General features: G+C 42.6%; 1 protein-coding gene across 4 annotated transcripts in view; it reads right to left on the reverse strand.

The window, feature by feature from the left end:
• GJC2 (gap junction protein gamma 2) overlaps nucleotides 1–25,143 on the reverse strand; it is a 149,373-nt gene that overhangs the window by 3,549 nt on the left and 120,681 nt on the right. The window contains exon 1 of one of the 4 annotated variants that reach the window (XM_077490639.1): nucleotides 13,563–13,983. The exons of the other annotated variants lie outside the window; for them this stretch is intronic. The gene's annotated coding sequence lies outside the window, so the exon portion shown is untranslated. Of the gene's footprint in view, nucleotides 1–13,562; nucleotides 13,984–25,143 lie in introns of those variants that run through there. 4 annotated transcript variants of the gene reach the window in all.

The following is a 25,143-nucleotide window of genomic DNA, read 5'->3' on the forward strand; positions in this document are numbered from 1 at the left end:
TATTACGCAGACAAAAACTCTCTGTAAATTCATTAAACCTTTTTAACATGGATTAATGTTTTTTGACATTGACCCATAACCAACCACCCATTTTCCTGGAGAGGGGGTGATACTGTTTATCTAACCTTCTGTGGTTGTGACATTTTAACGCCTATTCATGTATTTTCTTCGGTTTTCCAAAGAGCTATAAAAGTTTTGGCAACCTATTCTCAGCTGTAGAAAAAAAAAAAAACTTCACAATAGCCCTGGGAAATCAACACCCGTTACAGCAAACTCATCACTGATATAACATAAAATAGAAGGCTGAACTTTGATGTGAGAGGATATCCCCTGCTTGTTTACACTGGAGAGAGTACAGTTATTCAACGACCCCCCGTTATTTAGGTTGGGAATATTCCAAATTAATCTCGCTGTGAGGAATGTGTCCTTAGATATTCTGCGCAAGGCATTCTCCAGGGGAACTGAAAATACCTTCAACTTTTTTTTTTCATCTGTGCTTATAATAGTGTATATCCACCAGAAGTAGCAATGTTTCTGGCTTCACTCCAACAGGCTGGGGTAACCTGGGGTAGACTTTGGATACAGTCTCTGACCATCTCCTGTATCATTTCTGCAGTCTCTGACCATCTCCTGTATCATGTCTGCAGTCTCTGACCATCTCCTGTATCATGTCTGCAGTCTCTGACCATCTTTTGTATCATGTCTGCAGTCTCTGAGCATCTCTTGTACCATGTCTGTAGTATCTGGCCATCTCCTGTATTTTGCCTACAGTCTCTGACCATCTTTGCATTGTCCCTGCAGTCTCTGATCATCTCTTGTACCGTGTCTGCAGTCTCTAACTATCTCTTGTATCAGGTCCTCAGTCTCTGTCCATCTCCTGTATCGTGCCTGCAGTCTCTGGCCATCTCCTGTATTATATCTACAGTCTCTGACCATCTCCTGTATTATAGCTACAGTCTCTGACCATCTCTTGCATCATGTCTGCAGTCTCTGACCATCTCTAGTATCATGTCTGCAGTCTCTGACCATCTCTTGTATCATTCTTATAGTCTCTGACTATATTCTGTTTGTGTTTGCTGTCTCTGACACTGAATATTTACAGAATTTTAGGTGCGCCACCTTTGGTGATGATGATGGGGGGGGCGGCACACTTGAGACCCCCCAAATCAGAAAAGTTGACCACCACTATTCTAGAGTTGTCATTAACAGGAAACCCACCCTGAGAAATGCCAAGCAACCATCCCTGAAGTGCAAGTGGGCAGTAATTGGCTGCAAAGAGGATCCAGAGGATAAGTAGGATAAGTAGTGCTGAGAGGCAACAAAAGTGAAAACACTATTTTATTTACAAAATGCCAATTGTTTAGGATATGTCATGCTTTACAAATTAGGCGCCATTCAGTTAGGATTTACATCTACTTTAAAACTTGCATCACTAAATATACTATCTGCTTTCCCTTTAAGCATGCTCCTCATGCCAAACCATTAGTCTTGCTCCTGGCTCGGCTCTGCCTGGAAAAATCACTTCTTGCACACACCCTGCCACATTATTAGATGTCACTTTTTGACCTGCAGTTCCTTCTTACACGAAATGTTTCCTACTCTTTCAATAATGAGGCCCGTCTGGGAGAATATAATGTGTGATGGATAGCTGCTCTAACGATGATGGATCTTCCTGGGGTCTGGAGGCCGTTCACCAGATGTAGATAATGAAACTCTGGAACAAGTACATAGAAATGCCATGACACACCAATGGAGAGGCACATGGGGCATGACAAAAAGAATGCCAAGTGCACCGTCTTTATGGTTGAGGGACTTCTTCATGCACCCAAACTGGCTAGCTGTGTGATGAGTCACTCAATGGCCTCCCAGGCTCTGTAGAAGAACATGCCTAAGTCATGTAAACTGTAAAAAATATTGTGCTGGGTTTACTCAAAAAAATTGAGGCAACTATTACATCAGCTTTTTAAGCACCGGTGCTGTCAACTGAACTTATTCTTATCTGACTCATTAGATTTTTCATGTTTTCAACTTTGTGGTTTTAAATAAACCCAGCTCCAATTTTTTTCTGTTTATAGACCATAGTGTTTCAAGTTAGGAAAATATACCTTAACTTGTCTGGAACTATAGTTTTAAGTAAGGCCAAGTCAATTTTCCCAGTTTAGAGACTGTAAAGCCAACTCAATTTTTCCAGTTTCTAGACCATAGGTTCAAGTAAAGCCTACTCAATTTTTTGCAATTTATAGACCATAGGTTCAAGTAAAGCCTATTTAATTTTTTTCAGTTTCTAGACCATAGGTTCAAGTAAAGCCTACTCAATTTTTTCAGTTTCTAGACCATATGTTCAAGTAAAGCCTACTCATTTTTTTGCAATTTATAGACCATAGGTTCAAGTAAAGCTTATTTAATTTTTTCAGTTTATAGGCCATAGGTTCAAGTAAAGCCTACTCAATTTTTTTCAGTTTATAGACCATAGGTTCAAGTAAAGCCTACTCAATTTTTCAGTTTATAGACCATAAGTTTAAGTTAGGAATACCTAAGTTAATTAACGTATTGATTTTTTTTTCAGGTACATATATACAGTAGCACTGTCAATTTACACAGCACTTTACATATACATTCACATCAGTCCCTGCACTCAAGGAGCTTACAATCTAAGATCCCAACCCACATTCATACATACACATACTAGGGCCAGTTTAGACAGGAGCCAATTACTCTACCAGCATGTCTTTTAAGTGTGGGAGGAAACCTGAGTACCCAGAGGAACCCATGGAAGCACAGGGAGAGCATGCAAACTCCATGCAGACAATGTAGTGGTCAGGATTTTAACCAGCCACCCCTTTGCGGCAAGGCAAAAGTGATAACCACTAAACCACTACACCACTTGTCTGGAACCACAGTTTTAAGTGATATTCACTTAATTTTTTCTTGTAACTTACACAATTTTTTTTTTAAGTTCGTAAAACTTATTTTCCAAATGTATTTGATATATGTTTGAAGGTTCTTATTTAATATTAAAACAAAAATATGTTTTTTTAAAAAAAGGATTAGTCTCATGAAACAGGCTTTCAAAACAAATTAACATTTATCATTTATAGTAAAGAAGACTGCCGATAACCGGCAAATCCTGTTTTTTTTTTTTTTTTTATCAAAACGTGTTTATTGATACAGTGCTCATATGGTACATATAATCATATCAGAAAATGATCTGCTCCTCTTACCCCTACCCCTCTGTGTCTGCCCCCCAATACTCCAATCCTCGGCATGCTGTGCCTCAGAAAAGGGATGTTTGGGTGGGAGATTTGAAGCCCAGCAGCCGGCAGATACACTGTGGAGCCTAAGCCTCTATTCTCAAGTGAGGTCTCCCCCCTCCTTCCCTTCTCTCTCCTGCCTCCAAGTGAGTGAGTACACTAGAGTAAGGGGGACTCAGATATAAGGGGTGCTCTGCGGACTCTGATGCAAGAGGAGCTTTGGGAACCATGATTTAAGGGGAGATGCTGGAAAATCTGATATAAGTGGGGGCTTTAGTGAGCAGGACCCCCTTATAACGCCTCATGCTGTTCTAGACCAGGCCCAATGCAGCCAAGATATGCTGCAAATGGGTCTGCCTCCTTCTAACTAATCACCCGTACCCAAAGAGTCCCCTCCTTGACTAAGATCAACCTTTTAGATACATTGCTGCAACTCCCAGTTTGTTGACATACCCTAATTTCTCTGTGCATCGGTCCAAAAAGGGCCCCAACAAAACCGGCAGAAGATCCACCGCAAGGACTTATTTAAGCCACTGTATTCTGAGGTTATGTCTGTATCTAATGCTAAGTCTTTCAAATTGGAGTTTTTGTTTAAACCCTCCCCACCTGCAGTCCATTACAGAACTATACTGCTGAATGAACGCCTCCCCCTGCCCGTTTTCTGCACACCCTTCTTTCAAACCCTGCTGCATGTGCATACGTGCCACCACCAGTATGAGGACACCAAAGACCTGGGAAACATCATGCGACTGCTAATCAGCAATGGTAAAATAAGGTTCTCAGATGATTTTTTTATATTAACCACTTAAGGCCTGCCCTTTAGCAGTTTTACTGCTACAGGGTGTCCCCTCTATGACAGATCACCTATATATACGTGATCCGGCTCTTCCAGGTAGGGGGCGTACAAACACACTGCCGTCGGTTTGCTCTCGCTGTGATCATGCACAACGGGAGCCCAGCGGCGGGTACCATGGACTCGATGTCCGCCAGCACCCACCGATTATCCTGCAGAACGGCGTCTGCTTATGTAAACAAGGCAGATCTCCGTTCTGACAGGAGGGAAGGTATGGATCCTGTGTCTCTGAAAAGCAGGGACTAGGATCCATGCCTTCCCCTAATAAAAGCACCTCCCAAATTGTGGTAAAGTACTGGTTGGGAACACAGTTAACCCTTTGATCGCCCCTGATGTAAACCCCTTCCCAGCCAGTGTCAGTATTACAGTGACAGTGCTTTTTTTTAGCACTGATCATTGTATTAGGGTCACTGGTCCCCAAAAAGTGTCAGTGTCAGCTGCAATATCGCAGTCCCACTATAAGTTGCTGATCGCCACCATTACTAGTAAAAAAATAAAAAAAAATATTCCATAGTTGGTAGACGCTATAACTTCTGCATAAACCAATCAAAATTGGCTTATTGGGATTTTGTTATATATTGGCCTAAATTTATGAAGACATTAGATTTTCTTTTTTTAATTATTGGATGTGTTTTATAGCAGAAAGTAAAAAATATTGTTTTTTTTAAAAAAACAATTGTTGGTCTTTTTTTTATTCATCGTTCAAAAAATAAAAACTGCAGAGGTGATCAACTACCACCAACAGAAATCTTTATTTGTGGGGAAAAAAAGATATAAATGTTATTTGTGTACAGCATCACATGACCATGTAATTGTCAGTTAAAGTAACGCAGTGTCATAGCGAAAAAAAAAATGGCCTGGTCATGAAGGGGGATAAATCTTCTGGAGGTCAAGTGGTTAAATTAAATACATTGGCATTAAGTTTATACATAAATAGAAGGGATCATGGCAATTAAACATTGTATGTTTTAGTATCACTTTGGGGTTTACTTACTAAACCAGCATAACTTCTGCATAGAAACCAATCAGCTGCCATGCTTCCATTGCCAAAGCTTAAAAGAGAAGTATGGGATATGGCTTTTTTGCAGATTTATACTTACCTAGGTGGATGCTGCATCTGTCTCCTGGCGCCTCTACACAGAGAAACGAGCGATCGAACAACGCTGATCGCTCGCTTCTCACAGCACCCTAAGCAGAGAGCTGTAGACTGTTAGTCACCGCTCTCTGCTCTGCCCCCTCTTCGCTCAGTGGAGAACTGAGCTGTGGAGGGGGGGGGGGGGGGGGGTGCAGCAGCCAGCTAAGCCTCTTAGCGGCTCGCCGAGAGGCTGAGCCGGGTGTCTGTCCAGGGATCTGACGGATCCCGACTCTGTGGTCGTGATGACGTGGTTGCCAGACCGACTTCTCTGATGTCAGCAGAAAACGGGCTTCAGCCCCCGCTGTCTGCTAAAAACGGGTCACAGGAGTGCAAAACGAACTGTGCTTCTATGATCGACAGGAAAAGTAGAGGCAACAAGCTTTTTTCCGTACTTCTCCTTTATCTGAACAAGTTGAGGTTAGAAGCTAGATTGGTTTCTATGCAGAAGTGAGCCCGATTTAGCACTCTCCAGCTTTAGTAAACAAACCCCTTTAAGTCTGCACATTATCACTTGCAACTTCAGACTACAGTGTCATCTAACACTGCAAATGTCAGATACAATTATCCGAGTTAAAAAAAAAAAACAATAATAGAAAAAAAAAAAAGTTAAATTAATTATTTTCTTTACTCTTTTGTGCATTTGCATAATAAAAAAGAAGGTTGATAATATTTTTTAAGTACCGTATTTATTGGCATATAACACAAGCTTTTTTCACCTTAAAATCAGGGGGAAATCGTGGGAGCGTGTTATACGCCAATCCCCCGCCGATTGTGAGCCTCTTGGCCGTCCTCGGCAGCTTTCGACCTCTCTCGCAGTCCCGCCTGAGCTGCCGAAAGCCGCCGAGAGTGGCCAAAAGCCGCCGAGAACAGCCGAGAGCCGCCGAGATACACAGGACATCCGGCTCTGTATCTTGGTGGCGCCATTTTTAAATGGCAAGGCTGCAGATGGACACTGACAAGGCTGCAAATGACATAGACAAGGCTGCAAATGACACAGACAAGGCTGCAAATGACACAGACAAGGCTGCATATGACACAGACAAGGCTGCAGATGACACAGACAAGGCTGCAAATGACACAGACAAGGCTGCAAATGACACAGACAAGCCTGCATATGACACAGACAAGGCTGCAGATGACACAGACAAGGCTGCAAATGACACAGACAAGGCTGCAAATGACACAGACAAGGCTGCAGATGACACAGACAAGGCTGCATATGACACAGACAAGGCTGCATATGACACAGACAAGGCTGCATATGACACAGACAAGGCTGCATATGACACAGACAAGGCTGCAAATGACACAGACAAGGCTGCAGATGACACAGACAAGGCTGCAGATGACACAGACAAGGCTGCAGATGACACAGACAAGGCTGCAAATGACACAGACAAGGCTGCAAATGACACAGACAAGGCTGCAAATGACACAGACAAGGCTGCATATGACACTGATAAGGCTGTATTGATGGGAAGTTTTTTTTCCTTAAACTTCCCTCCTAAAAGTATTTTTCCTTAAAATTACCTCCTAAACTTGGGGTGCGTGTTATACGCCGATAAATACGGTATGCGTTAAGTCATGGAGTTATTGCCAAGGCAACAGATGCATGCTAAATTTTGTCCCAGGAATCCGGGTGTTAATATTAATGACCTGTAGTCACCAAAAGGTTTAACGTCTTAATCACAAGAAGCTATTCCAAGATTTCTCCTGAACCGAATGTTTAGATGCATACGGAAAATGTCTCTATTATTATATTCACAGATGTAGGAAGAGCTATAATTGGATATTTCTCAAGCTTACAAGTGCTTTGCTATTTACCATTTCACCTAAGGGCCAGATTTGTGAAAATGCAAACTTAGCGTCAGAATATATACATGTGCCCGTCATGTACTCAGACAACATTTCCCATTGGGCGCAGCAGATTCTTCAAAAGCCTGTACAAGCATCAAGACATGGCGCACGTGTAGAGCATGGATGATTCAGGGTCAGTGATCTCAGAAGGTACGAAAGCCAGGCTGCTAGCATTTCCAAAAGGAGGTGAGCACCAGCAGCCCTTGCACTTATCTCATGATAGATGTGCTTTAAAGCAGTGGTCCCCAATTTTTTTGGCACCGGGGACCGGCATTGTGGATGAAAATTGTGGCAAGGCCCGGGGGGTGGGCGCATGGGGGACGATGCGGCTTTTCGCGGCCAATTTGTCAGGAAATGGCTGGTGTTAGCACTTTATCACAACACCATGGTTAATGTTGTGTCAGGATGATTGAAGTGCATCATTTTTATTATTATATTGTAATATAAAATGAAATAGTTCAACTCACCATAATGCAGAATCTGTCACTAGATGCAGCTTGTCACTTGCTACCAGCTTGCCACGTTGCCTATCACCAGATTTCCACATGCCACATCGTCTGCCACCAGATGCAGACTGCCACATGCCACAGTCACATGTCACCAGATGCAGATTGCCACAGTTCAATGCCACCAGATTGCCACGTCACCAGATGCAGATTGCCACAGTCACTTGCCACATGCCACCAGATGCAGATTGCCACAGTCACTTGCCACATGCCACCAGATGCAGATTGCCACAGTCACTTGCCACATGCCACCAGATGCAGATTGCCACAGTCACTTGCCACATGCCACCAGATGCAGATTGCCACAGTCACTTGCCACATGCCACCAGATGCAGATTGCCACAGTCACTTGCCACCAGATGCAGATTGCCACAGTCACTTGCCACCAGATGCAGATTGCCACAGTTACTTGCCACCAGATGCAGATTGCCACATGTCACCAGATACAGATTGCCACAGTCACGACACCAGATGCAGATTGCCACATGCCACCAGATGCGCATTGCCACAGACACATGCCACCAGATGCAGATTGCCACATGCCACCAGGTGCAGATTGCCACAGACACATGCCACCAGGTGCAGGTTGCCACAGTCACTTGCCACAGCCACCAGATGCAGATTGCCACAGTCACTTGCCACATGCCACCAGATGCGGATTGCCACAGATACATGCCACCAGATGCAGATTACCACAGACACATGCCACCAGATGCAGATTGCCACAGACACATGCCACCAGATGCAGATTGCCACAGACACATGCCACCAGATGCAGATTGCCACAGACACATGCCACATGCCACCAGATGCGGATTGCCACAGACACATGCCACCAGATGCAGATTGCCACAGACACATGCTACCAGATGCAGATTGCCACAGACACATGCCACCAGATGCAGATTGCCAGTCACTTGCCACATGCCACCAGATGCGGATTGCCACAGTCACTTGCCACATGCCACCAGATGCGGATTGCCACAGACACATGCCACCAGATGCAGATTGCCACAGACACATGCCACCAGATGCAGATTGCCAAAGTCACTTGCCACATGCCACCAGATGCGGATTGCCACAGACACATGCCACCAGATGCAGATTGCCACAGACACATGCCACCAGATGCAGATTGCCACAGACACATGCCACCAGATGCAGATTGCCACAGTCACTTGCCACATGCCACCAGATGCGGATTGCCACAGACACATGCCACCAGATGCGGATTGCCACAGACACATGCCACCAGATGCAGATTGCCACAGTCACTTGCCACATGCCACCAGATGCGGATTGCCACAGACACATGCCACCAGATGCGGATTGCCACAGACACATGCCACCAGATGCAGATTGCCACAGTCACTTGCCACATGCCACCAGATGCGGATTGCCACAGACACATGCCACCAGATGCAGATTGCCACAGACACATGCCACCAGATGCAGATTGCCACAGTCACTTGCCACATGCCACCAGATGCGGATTGCCACAGACACATGCCACCAGATGCAGATTGCCACAGACACATGCCACCAGATGCAGATTGCCACAGACACATGCCACCAGATGCAGATTGCCACAGTCACTTGCCACATGCCACCAGATTCAGATTGCCACAGACACATGCCACTAGATGAAGCATCTTAAATGCAAATTGTCACTAAGTGCAGTGCACAGAGGTGATGCGGGGCGGGCTGTGAGAGATGATGTAATCTCTCTGCTCCCCTGCTTCACCCCAGCAGTATACTGGCCGGGCTGTGTGGGCGCAACAGCGGTGAAGTGGGCAGGCGGTGGGAGATGATGTCATCTCTCTGCTCGTCTGCTTCACCCCAGCAGTGTAGCGGCAGGGCTGTGTGGGCGGAAGTGCGGTGATCGCTCTGCTCACCGCCGCCGCCGCTGCCGCATCTCAGTGGACACCTTGCGGCCCGGCTGCAAACGGGCTACGGCCCGGTAGCGGGCCGCGGCCCGGGGGTTGGAGACCCCTGCTTTAAAGTGCATCCTTGCTCTGGCTGTGGACATTAAAGTATTTACATATCTTAACAAGCATTGTAAGAGACATAGGGGCCAAGAGACCCTGGGGGCCAATTCATGCTAGTAACAAAGAGATGGCCCCTGCCCCCCACCTATAACTGGTCTTCACAGCAAAGAGAACATGGAAGGGCCAACGTATGAAAGACAAAACCAGAAAAAAAATTCCAGCTCAACTCACCAACCAGTCTGCTTACCAACTGAATTAACCTGTCCAACAGCATAAGGTAAAGTGGCCCCCCTCTATCCAATGTGTCCAGCCCCCTAATCTACATGCAGGGAGCCAGACGCATTGAATTCCAATCAGGGTTTTTTTTGTTTGTTTTTTGAAGCACCTGATTGGAGCCAGAGGCTCTAATAGGCTTCAGAAAAGGGTGGGCTCGAGGCGCACAGCACTGAATATTCGCTATTGTCACACTGATTCTTCTCCCGGCAAATCAGGAAGCCCATTTCCAGATCGGCCGAAAGGAGAAGCGATCCTATTGGCCTAGGAGGGGGAGGGAGGAGACGAGGAGGAGACGCAGGAGGAGCCCGGCCGACGCACCAGCCGCCAGTGAAAGATGAGGGGGGGACACGGAGGAGACGGAGGGGGATAAGCCGCCTCTGGCGGGCCCCCTCCGACTTGTCAGTCTGGGGCAGAGGTCTCAAACTGGCGGCCCTCCATCTGTTGCAAAACTACAAGTCCCATCATGCCTCTGCCTGTTTGAGTCATGCTTGTAACTGTCAGCCTTGCAATGCCTCATGGGACTTTTAGTTTCCCAGCAGCAGGAGGGCCGCCAGTTTGAGACCCCTGGTCTGGGGGCAGCACAGGGTAAGTGAGCCGGAAAGGGGGGAGGAAGGGTTGTGGGTATGGTGTGCAGTGCAGGCTGGAGGGCTGGAGCGACAAGGTGAAGTGGGGGTGTGGTCCGTGGTCAGGTTTGCCCCCCCCCTGGAGCACCAGCCTCCACTGGGTTTAGTTAGCACATATTTGGAAACACATGCGTAAGCTGCAAGGCCTCTTCACGGGAACCCTGTATCACTTGCAGTCCTAGGATCCCAGCAGGATCCCGCGAACCGTCGTAGCAGTATGTCGGCTCGCAGGAACAGGATAGCAGGTTTGCGCTGCTAGGGGCACTGTGGGGGTGCCAATGCTCTGTCGCGATGACCACTGGCCGCGAGCGATCACGAGCATGAGAGGCAGAACAGGCACGTGTGTGTGTAAACATACAAATCACTGTTCTGTTGTGAGAGGAGTGACAGATCGTGAGTTCCTAATAGCTAGGAACCACGATCTCTTTCCTCCCCTAGTCAGTCTCCTCCCCCTACAGTCAGAAGCATAAACAGGGAACACAGTTAACCCCTTGATTGCCCCCATAGTGTTAACCCCTTCCCTGCCAGTGACATTTTTACAGTAATCAGTGCATTTTTATAGCATTGATCTCTGTATAAATGACAATGGTCCCAAAAATGTGTCAAAAGTGTCCAATGTGTCCGCCATAATGTTGCAGCCCCGATAAAAGTCGCAGGTCACCGTCATTACTAGTAAAAAAATAATAATTATAAAACTACTATAAATTTATCCCCTATTTTGTAGATGCTTTAACTTTTGCGCAAACCAATCAATATAAGCTTATTGCAATTTTTATTTTATTTTTTTTAACTAAAAATATGTAGAAGACTACATATCGGTCTAAACTGAGAAAAAAAATTTCGCTTTTTTTAAAAATATATTATAGCAAACAGTACAAAATATTGTGGGTTTTTTTTTTCAAAATTGTTGCTCTTTTTTTGTTTATAGCACAACAAATAAAAAACGCACAGGTGATTAAATACCACCAGTGTTGTGTCAAAAAAATTACATCTATTTTATTCCAGTACAGCTAAAGAAATTTGATTTTTCTTTTTTTTTACATTTTTTTTTTTTTATTGAATGTGTTTTTAGAGCAAAAAGTAAAAAATATAGTTTTTATTTTTTTATTTTCACAACTGTTGGTCATTCTTTGTTTCTAGCACAACAAATTTAAAATGCAATCAAATACCATCAAAAGAAAGCTCTTTTTGTGGGGAAAAAAAAGGACATCAATTTTTTTATTTGGGTACAACGTCGCATGACTGTGCAATTGTCAGTTAAAGTCATGCAGCGCCGTATTGAAAAAAAAATAAATAAAAATGGCCTGGTCGATAAAGGGGTCATAGAGTTTTCTTTTGGTGGTATTTGATCACCTCTGAGTTTGTTTGTTTTTTGTGCTATAAACAAAAAAAATAAATAAAAATAAAAATGATATATATAATATATATATATATATATATATATATATATATATATATATAATTTTTATTTATATATATATATATATATATATATATATATATATATATAATTTTTATTTATTTTTATATATATATATATATATATATATATATATATATATATATATATATATATATATATAATTTTTATTTATTTATTTTTATATATTTTATATATATAATTATTTATTTATTTTTATATATTTTTATATATATGTATATATATATATATATATATATATATATATATATATATATATATATATATAGTTACTTTCTGTTATAAAACATATCCAATAAAACCTTCCAGGGGCTGAGGTGTGTTAAAGTGTGACGGCGCTGAAAGTTGAAAATTGGCATGGGCAGGAAGGGGGTAAAAGTACTCGGTATTGAAGCGGTTAAATTAGAGAAATGAAAAAAAAATTCAAAAAAAAAATCGCAACTCAAAATGAAGTAAAAATTTACATTTACAAAAAACCTTTAGTCTTTGAGACGCCTCAAAACTTGAAACCTCTGAATATTGTGCATTTGAGCAATATTAGCGGTTTACTAACAGCTGAGACACATCTCGGTATAAAGCTGGCTACGCATTGTACAATTTTCCTTTAGATTTACCAAAACAATATAATAATATGAGGTCACCCCCAAAAACGTTCAAATTGTATGCAATCCGGCCGGCCTTGGAATACACAGTTGAAGTGAACTCTAATGCCCCGTACACACGATCGGAAATTCCGCCAGCAAAAGTCCGATGTGAGCTTTTGGTCAGAAATTCCGTGTGTACGCTCCATCTGACTTTTGCTGGCGGAATTACAGCCAGCAAAATTGAGAGCAGGTTCTCAATTTTTCGATCGGAAATTCCGATCGCCTGTACAAATTACCACGCGCAAAATTCCTACGCATACTCGGAAACAATTCGACGCATGCTGGGAAGCATTGAACTTCAGTTTCTCGGCTCGTCGTAGTGTTGTACGTCACCGCGTTCTTGCTGGTTGATAGTTTCCGAGAACTTTTGCTTGACCCGTGTGTATGCAAGCCGAGCTTGAGCGGAATTCCGTCGGAAAAACCATCCAAGTTTTTTTTCCGACGGAAAATCCGCTCGTGTGTTACGGGGCATTAAGGAAATTGAACGGGAAAATTGTATAATGTGTAGCCAGCTTCGGACATTTTTGCGCATAGGCAATTTTTAGACAACTTTGCGCAGCGAGCTTCTGCTAATGATGCAATTTGCGCACATTGAAACAATTCCGCGCTTTTACCTTTTACAAAAGCACGTTACGAAACGTCTCCTCTGGCAATAAAACGGAACATTCTGTTTATGTATTCTTTTCATCCCCAAAGGCTGAATTTCATGAACGCTCATAAGAAAAAAAAACCTTCACGGCTCAAAAAACAAATCAGAATTACCCGGCCGCTTTGATCTCCCCAAGAAGGATTCATTCTACTCATTTTTAATGTTGAAAAAAAAAAAATACGTAAAACCCATCAACGTGTCTGCGAGATTTTCTGACGGTCACACAAGCCTTCCCGTTCTGCTATGTAAAGTAGTAAAAAAAAAAAAAAAAAAATTCTTGGAAGTATTCGTTTCCTAAGTTCCTGGAAAAGTGGAGGAAAAGTCGGATATTATACTCACTTTACAAGGCGCTTTATGCAAGAGACCCGGGTGCAAAATGCGAAATCCCAAGGCAGAGGCCAAGATCCGGTTGCTCAAGGTATAGAAAATGCAAAATATATATATATATATATATAAATAAAACTGGAATTGTGAAAAACACACAAAGTAAGGATGAGGCGAAGCGCGTTATGAGCAGTTAAACATGCCGTCAGTGTGATGTATAGGCGCTCCGTCCGCACTCTTGGCAAGTTTACATTCTTCTGTTCCTATAGAAGAAGAAACAATCATTCCTTGGCTGCCTGGTGAAAATCCATCCTATTTCTTGTTTCCTGTTGTCTTTGCAGAATTCCCTTTATAATCTGGAGGATCACCGGGTGGGTTTGGGGAAAACTGTCCACCGTGTGCAGCACTCCGCTGACTGCGATGATCACAGCAATGTCTGGAATCCTCTTCTCTCTCTCTCTCTCTTTTTTTTTTTTCTACTTTTTTTTTCCTCTCCCTGGAGAGTAAACAAGTCAGCAGAGAGATGACTGAGGGAGAACAGCTAATGGGAAGCAAACCGACACGCTAAAAGAACACGCTACACGTGTCTAACGTGTCTGGGAGGATTCTGCGGCCTCAGAACTCTAGAAAGGAAATCTCCAAAACGATGGAAAGGGGAGCTCCAAAAAGATGGAAAGGAGAGCTCCAAAAAAATGGAAAGGGAGCTCCAAAAAAAGGTGGAAAGGGGGGCTCCAAAAAAAGGTGGAAAGGGGGGCTCCAAAAAAAGGTGGAAAGGGGGGCTCCAAAAAGATGGAAAGGAGAGGTCCAAAAAAAGATGGAAAGGAAAGCTCCAAAAAAAGATGGAAAGGGGAGCTCCAAAAAAAGATGGAAAGGGGAGCTCCAAAAATTGAAGGGAGGGGTCCAAAAAAGATGGAAAGGAGAGCTCCAAAACGATGGAAAGGGGAACACTAAAAAACATGGAAAGGAAAGCTCCAAAAAAACGATGGAAAGGGGAACACTAAAAAAGATGGAAAGGAGAGCTCAAAAACGATCGAAAGGGGAACACTAAAAAAGATGGAAGGGAGAGCTCCAAAAAAACATGGAAAGGGGAACACTAAAAAAGATGGAAAGGAGAGCTTGAAAATGATGGAAAGAAGAGCTCCAAAAATTGAAGGGAGGGGTCCAAAAAAGATGGAAAGGAGAGCTCAAAAAAATGGAAGGGAGAGCTCCAAAAAGAAGGAAAGGAGAGATTCAAAAAAATTGTAAATACAGGTCAAAAAGATAGAAAGGAGAGCTCCAAGAAAGATGAAAAGGAGAGCTCCATGAAAGAAAAAAAAGAAAAATTAAAAAAATTGAAAAGCTAGTTCCAAAAGATGCAAAGGAGAGCTCCATGAAAGATGGTAAGGAGAGCTTCAAAAAAAGATGGAAAGAATAGCTCCAAGAAAGATGAAAAGGAAAGCTCTAAAAAAGATGGAAAGGAGAGCCCCAAAACGATGGAAAGAAGAGCTTCAAAAAATGGAAAGGAAAGATCTAAAAAATAGGAAAGGAGAGATCCAAAAAAAATAGTAAATACAGTTCAAAAAAGATAGAAAGCAGAGCTCCAAAAAGATGGAAAAGAGAACTCCAAAAAGATGGAAAGGAGAGCTCCATGAAAGATGGTAAGGAGAGCTTACAAAAAAAAAAAACATTTAAAATATAGTTGAAAACGATGGAAAGTAGAGTTCCAAAAAAAGATGGAAAGAATAGCTCCAAGAAAGATGAAAAGGAGAGATCCAAGATAGATGGAAAAGAGAGCTAAAAAAACAAACAGAAAATACAGTTCAAAAAGATGTCAGGTAGAGCTACAAAAAGATGGAAAGAAGGTCTCCAAAAAATGGAGAGAAGAGCTACAAAAAGAAGGAAATGAGAGATCCAAAAAAAATAGTAAATACAGTTAAAAAAGATGGAAAGGAGAACTCCATGAATGATGGTAAGGAGAGCTTAAACAAAAAAAAAAAAAGAAAAGAAAATTGGAAATACAGTTAAAAAAGATGGAAAGTAGAGCTCCAAAGAAAGATGGAAAGGAGAGCTCCAAGAACGATGGAAAAGAGAGCTAAAAAAACAAACAGAAAATAAAAATTGAAAATAAAGCTCAAAAAAGAGAAAGGAGAGCTCCAATAAAGATTGCATGGAGAGCTCCATAAAAGTTAGAATGGAGAGCTCCAAAGGAAGGAGAGTCCCCCAAAAATGAAAAGAGGAGCTCCAAAAATCTAAAAGAAAGCTAACAAAAACAGAAAGGAGAGCTCCAAAATTTGAAAGTGCAGGCACTAGGAAAGAGTAGATGGGTGACAGAGGACAGAGAGGCCAATCTGTAACAAAGACCTGAAGCACCAAACTTCATGTTGTTTACCAGGCACTTGGGTTCGGCACATCACGGATCTGGTGGACAAATTACTGGGAGGGGCTGAGGAAGACCTGGTGGTCACATTGGCCCACTGATACATAAAGACTTACTCTGTCCTAAACTAGAGTAAAACACTTTCCTTGGACTCCTTTCATGTTAGCCATTAGTACCAATTCCTCCTGTAATAAATTATATTGTAACTGTACTGTCTGCTCTTGTGCCAAGTGCTTGGCAAGCTGCTGGCGCTATATAAATCCTGTATAATAATAATACTAAAAATGATGGAAAGGAGAGCTCCCTAAGAGATGCAATGGAGAGCTCCAAAAAAAAAACATGGAAAGGAGAGCTCCAAAAAAGACAGAAAGGAAAGCTCCAAAAAACAGAATGGAGTGTTAAAAAATAATTAAAAACGAGAGCTTCAAAAATGGAAAGATGGGCTCCAAAAAGAAAGAGGGGCCCAAAAAATGGAAAGGAGTGTTGAAAAAATAAAAACGAGAGCTCCAAAAATGGAAAGATGGGCTCCAAAAAGAAAGGAGAGGACCAAAAAATGGAAGGGGGGGGGGGGCGCTCCAAAAAGGGAAGTTTCAAAAAGAAAGAATGGGGAGCTCCAAAAATGGAAAAGGAAGCTCCAAAAAGAGAGAAAGGAGAGCTCAAAAAAAAAAAAAGAAAAAAAGAAAACTGATAGTACATTTTTTACAATATATTTACAATATATATATATATATATTCCGCTCTAACAGCTAAGGTTTCCCTTCTTTCCATCATCTGTTAGACCGACCGCCATCTTTTTGTTTCTTAATGTCCTTTGTTACCTGGTTCTCAAACTATACTGACAAACTGTACGCGGTAAATGTTATTATATATTATTATACCGTCCAAGTGTTGTGGCAATTTTCATTAACTGCATTCTCGCATTAAAAATTATTAAAAAATGGAAGTGGGGGCTTCAAAAATGGAAAGGGAATCTCCAACAAAGATATGAAGGGCTCCAAAAACATGGAAAGGAGAGCTCATAAAAAAATGGGAGGCAGATGGACCAAAAGATCAAAAATTTTCTGTTATTTATTTCTCAAGAAGAAATTTACAACCCCCTCCGTATCAAACCCATTTTTGTGTGTTTAGGACAAATATAATGTAAAAAAAATGGAATGTTCTCCAGTTCAGACCGTTTCAACAATGACTTAAAACTAAGTAATGGGATATGGCCGTGGCTGGCAGAGATTGGACACAACATAAAACGTTGGGTTGGTTACGAGGTGTGATCTACACATAGATAGTTTACGGTGACCTGACAAAACCTCGGTGGCTGTGAATTGGGGAAGAGTTTCCATACCACACTTTGCTAAAATTAATTTTGGACTGAAGAAATAAAAATAAGAATCTGTAATTTCGTACATGTAGAGTTTTATAGAGTACATGTCTGCAGTGCACGAAACGTTCAGTTGGCTGGGAAATGAGAACAAAGTTTCCTGAGGCCAATAACCTGGGAAGTGTCAGAGTCTAACCCCGAGATGAAGGGTTTTTGCGTAAAGTTTAGGACGGCCTTTCCCATCAAGGGTTCCTCCAAAGGTTGCTAGAGGTTCCGTAACAATGAGGAGTTTTTGCCTCCCACATCTGCAATCCACTGAAACCAATAATCTTTCAGCTATCTGCACTGATAATCAATATAAGGAACATTCTTCCCACTGACCACCAATGTAAGGAACATTCTTCTCACTGATCACCAATGTAAGGAGCATTCTTCCCACTGACCACCAATGTAAGGAACATTCTTCTCACTGATCACCAATGTAAGGAGCATTCTTCCCACTGACCACCAATGTAAGGAACATTCTTCTCACTGATCACCAATGTAAGGAACATTCTTCTCACTGATCACCAATGTAAGGGACATTCTTCTCACTGATCACCAATGTAAGGAACATTCTTCTCACTGATCACCAATGTAAGGAACATTCTTCTCACTGATCACCAATGTAAGGAACATTCTTCCCACTGATCACCAATGTAAGGAACATTCTTCTCACTGATCACCAATGTAAGGAACATTCTTCTCACTGACCACCAATGTAAGGAGCATTCTTCTCACTGATCACCAATGTAAGGGACATTCTTCCCACTGATCACCAATGTAAGGAACATTCTTCCCACTGATCACCAATGTAAGGAACATTCTTCTCACTGATCACCAATGTAAGGAACATTCTTCTCACTGATCACCAATGTAAGGGACATTCTTCTCACTGATCACCAATGTAAGGAACATTCTTCTCACTGATCACCAATGTAAGGAACATTCTTCTCACTGATCACCAATGTAAGGAACATTCTTCCCACTGATCACCAATGTAAGGAACATTCTTCTCACTGATCACCAATGTAAGGAACATTCTTCTCACTGATCACCAATGTAAGGAACATTCTTCTCACTGATCACCAATGTAAGGAACATTCTTCCCACTGATCACCAATGTAAGGAACATTCTTCTCACTGATCACCAATGTAAGGAACATTCTTCCCACTGATCACCAATGTAAGGAGAATTCTTCTCACTGATCACCAATGTAAGGAACATTCTTCCCACTGACCACCAATGTAAGGAACATTCTTCTCACTGATCACTAATGTAAGGAACATTCTTCTCACTGATCACCAATGTAAGGAACATTCTTCCCACTGATCACCAATGTAAGGAGAATTCTTCTCACTGATCACCAATGTAAGGAACATTCTTCCCACTGATCACCAATGTAAGGAACATTCTTCTCACTGATCACCAATGTAAGGAACATTCTTCCCACTGATCACCAATGTAAGGAACATTCTTCTCACTGATCACCAATGTAAGGGACATTCTTCTCACTGATCACCAATGTAAGGAACATTCTTCCCACTGATCACCAATGTAAGGAACATTCTTCTCACTGATCACCAATGTAAGGAGCATTCTTCCCACTGATCACCAATGTAAGGAACATTCTTCCCACTGATCACCAATGTAAGGAACATTCTTCTCACTGATCACCAATGTAAGGAACATTCTTCTCACTGATCACCAATGTAAGGAACATTCTTCTCACTGATCACCAATGTAAGGAACATTCTTCTCACTGATCACCAATGTAAGGAGAATTCTTCTCACTGATCACCAATGTAAGGAACATTCTTCCCACTGATCACCAATGTAAGGAACATTCTTCTCACTGATCACCAATGTAAGGAACATTCTTCCCACTGATCACCAATGTAAGGAGAATTCTTCTCACTGATCACCAATGTAAGGAACATTCTTCCCACTGATCACCAATGTAAGGAACATTCTTCCCACTGATCACCAATGTAAGGGACATTCTTCTCACTGATCACCAATGTAAGGGACATTCTTCTCACTGATCACCAATGTAAGGAACATTCTTCTCACTGATCACCAATGTAAGGAACATTCTTCTCACTGATCACCAATGTAAGGAACATTCTTCTCACTGATCACCAATGTAAGGAACATTCTTCTCACTGATCACCAATGTAAGGAACATTCTTCTCACTGATCACCAATGTAAGGAGAATTCTTCTCACTGATCACCAATGTAAGGAACATTCTTCCCACTGATCACCAATGTAAGGAACATTCTTCTCACTGATCACCAATGTAAGGAACATTCTTCTCACTGATCACCAATGTAAGGAACATTCTTCCCACTGATCACCAATGTAAGGAGAATTCTTCTCACTGATCACCAATGTAAGGGACATTCTTCCCACTGATCACCAATGTAAGGAACATTCTTCCCACTGATCACCAATGTAAGGGACATTCTTCTCACTGATCACCAATGTAAGGGACATTCTTCTCACTGATCACCAATGTAAGGAACATTCTTCTCACTGATCACCAATGTAAGGGACATTCTTCTCACTGACCACCAATGTAAGGAACATTCTTCCCACTGATCACCAATGTAAGGAACATTCTTCCCACTGATCACCAATGTAAGGAACATTCTTCCCACTGATCACCAATGTAAGGAACATTCTTCCCACTGATCACCAATGTAAGGAACATTCTTCCCACTGATCACCAATGTAAGGACCATTCTTCTCACTGATCACCAATGTAAGGAACATTCTTCTCACTGATCACCAATGTAAGGAACATTCTTCTCACTGACCACCAATGTAAGGAACATTCTTCTCACTGATCACCAATGTAAGGAACATTCTTCTCACTGACCACCAATGTAAGGAACATTCTTCCCACTGACCACCAATGTAAGGAACATTCTTCTCACTGACCACCAATGTAAGGGACATTCTTCCCACTGATCACCAATGTAAGGAACATTCTTCTCACTGATCACCAGTGTAAGGAACATTCTTCTCACTGATCACCAATGTAAGGAGCATTCTTCCCACTGGTCACCAATGTAAGGAACATTCTTCTCACTGATCACCAATGTAAGGAACATTCTTCTCACTGATCACCAATGTAAGGAACATTCTTCCCACTGACCACCAATGTAAGGAACATTCTTCTCACTGATCACCAATGTAAGGGACATTCTTCTCACTGACCACCAATGTAAGGAACATTCTTCTCACTGATCACCAATGTAAGGAACATTCTTCCCACTGACCACCAATGTAAGGAACATTCTTCTCACTGACCACCAATGTAAGGGACATTCTTCCCACTGACCACCAATGTAAGGACCATTCTTCTCACTGGTCACCAGTGTAAGGAACATTCTTCTCACTGATCACCAATGTAAGGGACATTCTTCTCACTGGTCACCAGTGTAAGGAACATTCTTCTCACTGATCACCAATGTAAGGGACATTCTTCTCACTGATCACCAATGTAAGGAACATTCTTCTCACTGATCACCAATGTAAGGAACATTCTTCTCACTGATCACCAATGTAAGGGACATTCTTCCCACTGATCACCAATGTAAGGAACATTCTTCTCACTGATCACCAATGTAAGGAACATTCTTCTCACTGACCACCAATGTAAGGGACATTCTTCTCACTGACCACCAATGTAAGGAACATTCTTCCCACTGATCACCAATGTAAGGGACATTCTTCCCACTGATCACCAATGTAAGGGACATTCTTCTCACTGACCACCAATGTAAGGAACATTCTTCTCACTGATCACCAATGTAAGGAACATTCTTCCCACTGACCACCAATGTAAGGAACATTCTTCTCACTGACCACCAATGTAAGGACCATTCTTCTCACTGGTCACCAGTGTAAGGAACATTCTTCTCACTGATCACCAATGTAAGGGACATTCTTCTCACTGATCACCAATGTAAGGAACATTCTTCCCACTGACCACCAATGTAAGGAACATTCTTCCCACTGACCACCAATGTAAGGACCATTCTTCTCACTGGTCACCAGTGTAAGGAACATTCTTCTCACTGATCACCAATGTAAGGGACATTCTTCTCACTGATCACCAATGTAAGGAACATTCTTCCCACTGACCACCAATGTAAGGACCATTCTTCTCACTGGTCACCAATGTAAGGGACATTCTTCCCACTGATCACCAATGTAAGGAGCATTCTTCCCACTGATCACCAATGTAAGGAACATTCTTCCCACTGACCACCAATGTAAGGAACATTCTTCTCACTGATCACCAATGTAAGGAACATTCTTCTCACTGATCACCAATGTAAGGAACATTCTTCTCACTGACCACCAATGTAAGGAACATTCTTCTCACTGACCACCAATGTAAGGAACATTCTTCCCACTGACCACCAATGTAAGGAACATTCTTCTCACTGATCACCAATGTAAGGAACATTCTTCTCACTGATCACCAATGTAAGAAACATTCTTCTCACTGATCACCAATGTAAGGGACATTCTTCTCACTGATCACCAATGTAAGGAACATTCTTCTCACTGATCACCAATGTAAGGAACATTCTTCCTACTGACCACCAATGTAAGGGACATTCTTCTCACTGACCACCAATGTAAGGAACATTCTTCTCACTGATCACCAATGTAAGGAACATTCTTCTCACTGATCACCAATGTAAGGAACATTCTTCTCACTGATCACCAATGTAAGGAACATTCTTCCCACTGACCACCAATGTAAGGAACATTCTTCTCACTGATCACCAATGTAAGGAACATTCTTCCCACTGATCACCAATGTAAGGAGCATTCTTCCCACTGATCACCAATGTAAGGAACATTCTTCCTACTGACCACCAATGTAAGGAACATTCTTCCCACTGATCACCAATGTAAGGAACATTCTTCCCACTGACCACCAATGTAAGGAACATTCTTCTCACTGACCACCAATGTAAGGAACATTCTTCCCACTGACCACCAATGTAAGGAACATTCTTCCCACTGATCACCAATGTAAGGAACATTCTTCCTACTGACCACCAATGTAAGGAACATTCTTCCCACTGACCACCAATGTAAGGAACATTCTTCCCACTGATCACCAATGTAAGGAACATTCTTCCTACTGACCACCAATGTAAGGACCATTCTTCTCACTGGTCACAAATATAAAGACCATTCTTCTCACTGGTCACCAATGTAAGGAACATTCTTCTCACTGACCACCAATGTAAGGAACATTCTTCCCACTGACCACCAATGTAAGGAACATTCTTCCCACTGACCACCAATGTAAGGAACATTCTTCTCACTGATCACCAATGTAAGGAACATTCTTCCCACTGACCACCAATGTAAGGAACATTCTTCCCACTGACCACCAATGTAAGGAACATTCTTCCCACTGATCACCAATGTAAGGAACATTCTTCCTACTGACCACCAATGTAAGGAACATTCTTCCCACTGATCACCAATGTAAGGGACATTCTTCTCACTGACCACCAATGTAAGAAACATTCTTCCCACTGACCACCAATGTAAGGAACATTCTTCCCACTGACCACCAATGTAAGAAACATTCTTCCCACTGATCACCAATGTAAGGAGCATTCTTCCTACTGACCACCAATGTAAGGACCATTCTTCTCACTGGTCACCAATGTAAGGAACATTCTTCCCACTGATCACCAATGTAAGGAACATTCTTCCTACTGACCACCAATGTAAGGAACATTCTTCCCACTGATCACCAATGTAAGGGACATTCTTCTCACTGACCACCAATGTAAGGAACATTCTTCCCACTGACCACCAATGTAAGGGACATTCTTCCCACTGATCACCAATGTAAGGGACATTCTTCTCACTGACCACCAATGTAAGGAACATTCTTCCCACTGATCACCAATGTAAGGGACATTCTTCTCACTGACCACCAATGTAAGGAACATTCTTCCCACTGATCACCAATGTAAGGAACATTCTTCCTACTGACCACCAATGTAAGGACCATTCTTCTCACTGGTCACCAATGTAAGGACCATTCTTCTCACTGGTCACAAATATAAAGACCATTCTTCTCACTGGTCACCAATGTAAGGAACATTCTTCTCACTGACCACCAATGTAAGGAACATTCTTCCCACTGACCACCAATGTAAGGAACATTCTTCCCACTGACCACCAATGTAAGGAACATTCTTCTCACTGATCACCAATGTAAGGGACATTCTTCTCACTGACCACCAATGTAAGGAACATTCTTCCCACTGACCACCAATGTAAGGAACATTCTTCCTACTGACCACCAATGTAAGGACCATTCTTCTCACTGGTCACCAATGTAAGGAACATTCTTCCCACTGATCACCAATGTAAGGAACATTCTTCCTACTGACCACCAATGTAAGGAACATTCTTCCCACTGATCACCAATGTAAGGAACATTCTTCCCACTGACCACCAATGTAAGGAACATTCTTCCCACTGATCACCAATGTAAGGAACATTCTTCCTACTGACCACCAATGTAAGGACCATTCTTCTCACTGGTCACCAATGTAAGGAACATTCTTCCCACTGATCACCAATGTAAGGAACATTCTTCCCACTGATCACCAATGTAAGGAGCATTCTTCTCACTGATCACCAATGTAAGGAACATTCTTCCCACTGATCACCAATGTAAGGAGCAAGTAGGTAGTATTGGGATTTCTGTGGTCTCACATTCAAGGAATAAGGATTCTGCAGACTATACTGATTCAGTAAGCAGAAAGAAAATTCTGAGTGAATCATTAAACCAAATTTTCTAACTATGTGGTTTTCCCCCGACCAGCCCGGAGAACCTGTCAGCTGTGATCTATCACCGGGAGGAGATCAGAAGGTGCACTAGTCCGGACCTGCCAGCTGCGTCTGGAGGGGTTTCACCGCGCCGCCTCTTCTGCCGCAATATGTCTAAAAGGAGCACCAAATCCAAAACCAGCGAATGTTTTCTATGAACGAGCGACTTATAATGGCACAAAGCGCTTTCTGGACACAAACAGGACTTGGCATCCCAAATTTTGTACTGGCAGGAGAATGAAAGCTATTTTTTAGCTGCTAAGGATTTTTGTTTTTTAAAAGTAAATATTAACATAAACCATTCTGAAATATTACAAAGCATTTTATTCTTCTCTGAAATGTTTGTATTATATGAAATCATGATATATGCTGAAGTCACCCCAAAAAGTGGCACTCCAATCAGAGAGTTTCAGAATGAGGGAGGACCTGTGCCAGGTTTTATTGCCGTGTCCCCAGCGGTGAATAGATCAGGACCCGTTCACACTATGGGGTGTATTCACCCAGTGAATGTGAATGTTATTCGGTTAGTTCCTCTGCTCCTCAAATGTTTTTTGAGGAGCAGAAAACAGGAGCAGAAAACACACCCGCTACAGACTGCCTGCAGAAAACTACAGGAGGGGGAGGAGGCAAGAAACGGTCCCCATGCACAAGGAGAGGGAGCAGAGCTGTGGGAGGGGCCCAGCAGGCCCCACCCACTACAGACTGCCTGCAGAAAACTACAGGAGGGGCGGAGACAAGACTGCTCCCCCTGCACAAGGAGAGGGAGCAGAGCTGTGGGAGGGGCCCAGCAGGCCCCACCCACTAAGACTGCCTGCAGAAAAATACAGGAGGGGCGGAGGCAAGACCGGTCCCCCTGCACAAGGAGAGGGAGCAGAGCTGTGGGAGGGGCCCAGCAGGCCCCACCCACTACAGACTGCCTGCAGAAAAATACAGGAGGGGCGGAGGCATGACCGGTCCCCCTGCACAAGGAGAGGGAGCAGAGCTGTGGGAGGGGC

Source organism: Lithobates pipiens, unplaced genomic scaffold, assembly GCF_037356315.1.
Source record: "Lithobates pipiens isolate NorthernLeopardFrog02 unplaced genomic scaffold, aLitPip1_a1.2 Scaffold_19, whole genome shotgun sequence".
Classification (NCBI taxonomy): Eukaryota; Metazoa; Chordata; class Amphibia; order Anura; family Ranidae; genus Lithobates; species Lithobates pipiens.